The sequence below is a fragment of a genome, unplaced genomic scaffold, assembly GCF_019419815.1.
Source record: "Pyrus x bretschneideri cultivar Hongxiangsu unplaced genomic scaffold, Pyrus_bretschneideri_v1 Contig64, whole genome shotgun sequence".
NCBI lineage: Eukaryota > Viridiplantae > Streptophyta > Magnoliopsida > Rosales > Rosaceae > Pyrus > Pyrus x bretschneideri.
Genome location: NW_025999803.1, coordinates 1,735,552 through 1,741,808, shown reverse-complemented (window position 1 = coordinate 1,741,808; position 6,257 = coordinate 1,735,552).

Sequence of the window (6,257 nt, the reverse complement as noted above, 5' to 3'; positions counted from 1 at the left end):
TGGGCCATTTTCCCATCGATGGAAGTTCCTAAACTTTCAAGATCTTGAAAGATCCTTTCCATCTTTTGTCCATGTTTATGGACCGATGCCCCTTTTGCCATTTTGGCATTTAATAGATTACAAACATTTGAGAATCGTACTTTACTAGTCTCAATGTCATGCATCTTATGCAAACTTTCAACCATGGCACATGAAGTGTCCATGTGCTTATGTAGCTTCATAAGCTCCTCACTAAGTGAAGTGAGGATTAAGCATTTGGTTTGTAAGTCATCCTCATAGCGTCTTGCATAATCATGACACTCTTCCTTCGAAGCTAGTTTCTTAGGAGGTACATGAGGAGGGGATTGCTTAAGCACATACAATATGTCTTTCACCTTTGAGACATTCTCAATGTGGCGATACCAAGCAAGGAAACGTTGGCCCCTAAGGCCCCTTTTGTCAAGTATAATGGTGGGTATAATTTTAGGCATGTCGTTCACTACATAACATAACAGAAATCGTATTAAATTGTTGATAAACTACTTGATTGCGTCTTGAATCAAATAGTACCACCCACTATTTTTGGCAAATTCCATATCCCTCAATAGAATCCGAGAGTTATATTGAACTCTTAGCGGGGTATGGAAGACTCACCATTACCAAGCCCACCTCACGATGATACGATGTTGGTTAGCAAAAATAATGATGAGAGAATAACGCTTTACTCATTTACAACGTTTGTAATTACCCATCTTGTTTGGCCTCTAGAGAATGTTGCCTCACGATGATACGATGTTGGCACTATTGCACTTAGTTAAGTTATTCCCACCATGCTTAGTTCGTGTAGGGGTTCAAGAATAACCTCACGATGATACGATGTTGGCTATCCTCGTTACCTACCTCACCACATCATGTATGTACATATGGACTCCTCCTGAATGTAAGCACATACTTTGATCTTCCCCATGCTAGGGTGAAGCCGGTGTAGGAGTCACAAACGATTGGAGTCCACCACGGTGGAAGGCCTACGAAGAGATGTTCAAAGCATCTCTCGCTTATCAACTTAATATCCATTTTATTTGAGGGAGTAGTGTTGGGCTACATCAAAAACATTTTAATCATATTAAAAGAACATGGGCCTATCACAACTATTGGTCCAAGTTAATATAATACTCCCACTGTTTCGTTGAAACAAGCGAGACTATATGGAACTACTAACGAACGCATTGCATCCTCATATGGACTATATAGTCGTTTTAGGTTTTAGGATGATTATGAACCGATTGATTTGATCCAACACGAGCCTTGTGTTGGACCTTGGGTTTTAGGTAGATAGTTTGTTGATTTTAGTTACGCGTTTAATCTAATTAAACCGTTATTTCCTATTGGGCGTTGGACCCAACTATTCCAATTTGCATACAATTAAACAAATAGGAATACATGAAATAAAGAGAAGGGCTTATGCCCTTTTACAACACATTGGAGGACTTATGCCCTTTACAACAAACTTGAATTAATCAAATTGCATTCAAATCTATACTACTAAACCCAAACATTCATAACGTTAAGCGGCCAATCACATAGCTCAATTATCGAGGCATTTGGTTCATAATCACCCTTTTCTTAATCAATCAAATTAACTAAGAAAGCAACTTTAAACAATTGGTTTTTGGATCCATAGAATTGATTTAAATGGAACTAAATATAATGAAAATCCAATTCTCATTAAAGAGACAAAACAATTTTTGTTCTCATTTTATTTGGGCCATTTTGCAAAAACACAAACTTTTGGGCCAAAATACAAATACACAAAAGTATCAAAACTTTATTTAATTGCACAAAAGTACCCCACTAGAGGGGTGGCTGGCCAAGGATAGTAACATTGAGATTTTTGATAAAAAAAAATTTTGTAAGTGGATTTTGGTGGGTGAGATTAAAGATGGTGGGGATGGTTTGAAAAGAAAATATATCTTTGACATAATTAAAGCCATTTAATCATTTCTCACCAATAATCATCACCCATCAACTAATAATCAAAACTTTAAGAACTTCAAGAACTTCAAGAACACTCATGAACATTGAAGAACACTCATGAAAACTCATAATAGCTCCATGAATGTTTTCACTTACCAAAACTCAAATTTTCACAACTCAAAAGAGGGTTAATATCCTAGGGTACTTAGGGGTTCCAAAAAGCACTTTAAAACCATTTTAACAAGCCTAACATGAACCCAAAAAATCACCCTTTGGATTTGGCCGAAAATCCCAAAATACTTGGCACCAAATTTTAGTTCCAATGTTCATGCTTATATGAACTACATCTACAACATTTGAGATGCTAAATTTTCAAACAAAATTTATATTCAAAGCAAGAACAAAGCTTGTAACATTTACAACATTTAAATCACATATTATGAAAAATCACAAAACGCAAAAGGATCCACCATAAACTAGGCCTAGGCTCTGATACCACTTGAAGGAAAATTTATGTCCTTACTAAGAACATGTAAAGAACATTTGAATACATAGGCAAACTATTAACAAATTAAAGTAGGCATGCATCCAAAAACAATTCATAAAACCCATGACTTTCAAAGCCTAGTATATGGTGAACCATAACTCTTTAACAACATTAAAGAGAAGAAAGGATTTAGAGAATCATTACCCTTGTAGCTCATCCTTGATTACACAAGGGATTCACCCAAGTGGAGGGCCTTCAAGTCACCTCCTTTGCTTCCTTGAGGATTTGAGGATATGTTCTCCAAAACACCAAAAGCTTGATGTCTCCAAGTCTCTACACCAAAGATTAATTGTGAAGATAAAAGTAGATGACTTAGGGGAGAGGAAATTGCTAGATTTCCTTCCCTAAGTGGCCGGCCTCCCTTGTTGAAAATAGAGAGAATAATTTCATCAAGAAAAAACCCTTAACAAAATAAAGTTATAATTTTGAATTTATACTTCATTTCTTGTGAGTGACAAACTTGTAATTAACACAAGTTTGGTATCCCTCACTATCCATGGCCGGCCTCTCTTAAGTGTTTGGGCTAATTGCCCATTTTGTTTTAGTTGTCATACAACTTAAACATAATGGGCCTTGTGGACCAAAACACTTTTGGGCCCCTAAACCCAAAACCAACTTAGAAGTCCAATACGAACGTTTCGTATAATTAATTAACTAATTAATTAACTAATTAATTAACTTTGACCATACTTCAATTAACCATTTAATTGCTTATCCATTTCATTTAATTACCTCACTTTCATCCTTACTCGGTGTACGATCCATTAGGTTCCAATTAGCGAGGCAGTGGGCGATGTTACTCTTAACTATCGATTGTGAATTTAAACCATATTTCAATTCTCCCTTAAGATTAGTATTTGCTAATCTTTAGGGCTTCCACAAACCATGAGTGACACCTAGCAGCATGTCATGGGTACCCAAGCTAAGTAGAAGTGGTTGGAGAACCTATCCAGTTACAACTACAATGCAATACGGTCCTTCTCTAATACAATACTCTTAATCACATTGTTAAAGTGATAGTTTGTTTCATGTCTACTATCCAATGTGATACTTCCCTATATGATTCGCTTGAATAAGATTTGGAACAAACTTCCAAAGTCATATTCATATGCTTTGGCCAAAGACTCTCGAATCATATCTTAGAGTATTCTCCTTCCACCATGGAAGGTTAAAGATCCCTTGTTGTGCATTCATATGCCTACATGACTAGATAGCTTGACCCCAACCATGCCGTGGACACTCCAAAGGAATGCCATTTGACACGATCAAAGATCAAGGACCTAACCATTAGACATCTATGATGCCTCAGGTCAAAGGACTACTTTGCATATTGTAACCATCGAGTTCTTACATGACATGTATGTTTGAACTCTCTTTTGATCATAGTTCAGTGTACTCGATTACTCTTTTGAGCACCTATGTGTTTGTCTTAGTGTCCAACACTAAATGACTTGAGACTTGTCATATCCATACTTGAGTCGACATAACACATACTAACCTTAGCGGATTGTCAATGCCCAATTGGCAACCCTATGGCTAGGAACGTTTTAGGAATGAACATAAGAGAAAGGTCTCGAAAATCTAACTTACTTAGATCACTTATCTCTTAGATCAAATACATTCCTTGGATTCGCTTATTGCTTAAACACAAGATACAATAAATAGTGATTAACAATAAGCTTTGCCCTTCATTAAACATATAAAAGTTTAATACATTAAGTATTCCAAAAAGCTATTACATCAAATGAGTGGCTTTGTGGGCATACTTCCAACACTTTCCTAGCTATTTTTCACATGCATTGCAGCCACCATTCACTCTTTAATCCACATGCATTCACACACACTTCACACAAACAACATTCACATGTAAACACATGCATTTCCAACCCCAAACACATCATAGCCGTGACTTCACATTGCATTTCCAGCTTTCCTTCTCTTTGCAGCCACACTTCCACCTGCATTCCCTCTTTTCCTAGCTATTTTTCCATCATTATTTTCAGCCACATGCACTCTCAATCATAACAGCCACATATTCTCCCATTCCCCCTATAAAAACCCATGCATTCATACACAAAAACACACCACAACACAACACAAAAACAGCATTCTCCCTTCCTTAGCCGTGAGTCCCCCTTCCATTTTCCAGCATCCCCCTTCCATTTCCACCAATCCCCATCCCTCCAAAACACTATCCAACCATCAACCTATCCTTAGACCTTGTGCCACAACGAAGAGGAGGAGAAGAGTGCCTAAACGTTCATACAATTCAAGTTTGAGTTGTTGGAGTTTTTAGGTGTTGCTTTTCCTCGATTTCAATGTTTAATTTCAATTCTCTTTGTCTTGTACGTATGAGGAACTAAACCCCCCTTGGCTAGGGGGGATTCGAAATACATGTTTATGCTTGCGATATGATTTGATTACTTCTAATTGCGTTTCATAAGTTGTGGATTCAATTTGTTTAACTATTTGATTGATAACCTATTTATGTATGTTTATTGAGAGTGCACGCTTAATTTTCATGCATGAATATGACGCTAGAATATAAGTGAGTTTCACCTAATAGTTATGAACTTATATTCACAAGTAGTGGAGGTTGCTTATAAACAATCGCGTTAAGTAAATTCTTGGCATAAGTTTCATGCAATCATAGTAACGAATGCCTCGTCAACACTTATGGTTTTCAAAGAACTTAATGATTCTTGCTTGTATCTCTATTATGCAATTCATGTAGGGAACTTGTGGGGAATGCTTTGGGTTGTCGTATGCAATCATCCAATTCATTAACTTAAGGAAAACTTGACGGTTAATTTAAACGGACCTAATTAACCCGGGGTGTTGAGAATTCATGGTTTATTGAAAAGCAATTAGAAATCATTTTGTATGCAAGTATAACATGTGTGGAGATGAACCCCTTAGCTAGCTTCCCATCCATTCATTTCCGTCAAATTCGTATTTACAATTTGTTTTCTTTACAATCTATCCATTTTAGTTTAAATTCATCCAAACCTCAATCCCCCCCCCCCATATTTTGTTTAGTCTTAGTCTTAATCTATCTTATTTTAAGTTTTGCATTCTTTGAGTCTAGTATAGTGTTTTAAACTTGTTTTTACGTTTTTGAGTCAAATCCAAGTGATTAACAATCCCTCCTAATCCCCGGTCCAGAACGATCCCTACTTACATACTTACTACAATTGATAAAAAGAGGGTTTAATTTGTGTGGGTATAAATCTCGCATCAAATTTTGGCGCCGTTGCCGGGGATTAGCAACTTTGCTAATCTCTTGGATTGTTTTATTTTCTTTTGTTTTTATTTTATTCCAGATTCTTAATCTTGTTTTGTTTCTTGTTTTAGGTACTAGTTTATGGCTTGGAGTTCTCATCCGATTCGTGAACCTATCTCGGTCTTTGACGCCGATTTCGAGCGAGAATTGAGACGAAAGAGAAAGAACCCAGAACCTAGCGAATCAACTGAAAGCTCTGAGTCCGTTTCTGAATCTGAAGAACAGGAACCCAAGACAACAGTGGGTGAAGTAGACATGGCAGCGGACAACCGAACAATCAAGGAGCTTTCCGCTTCGGGATTGGACAATGCCGCACCCCTATGTATTCAATATCCTAGGGCGGCTCTAGGCAAGACTGATGAGTTCGAATTGAAGTCAAGCTTGCTGCATCATATTCCTAAGTACCATGGGCTGTCCATGGAAGATCCAAATAAGCATTTGAAGGAGTTTGAAGTTGTATGCTCAAGCATGACA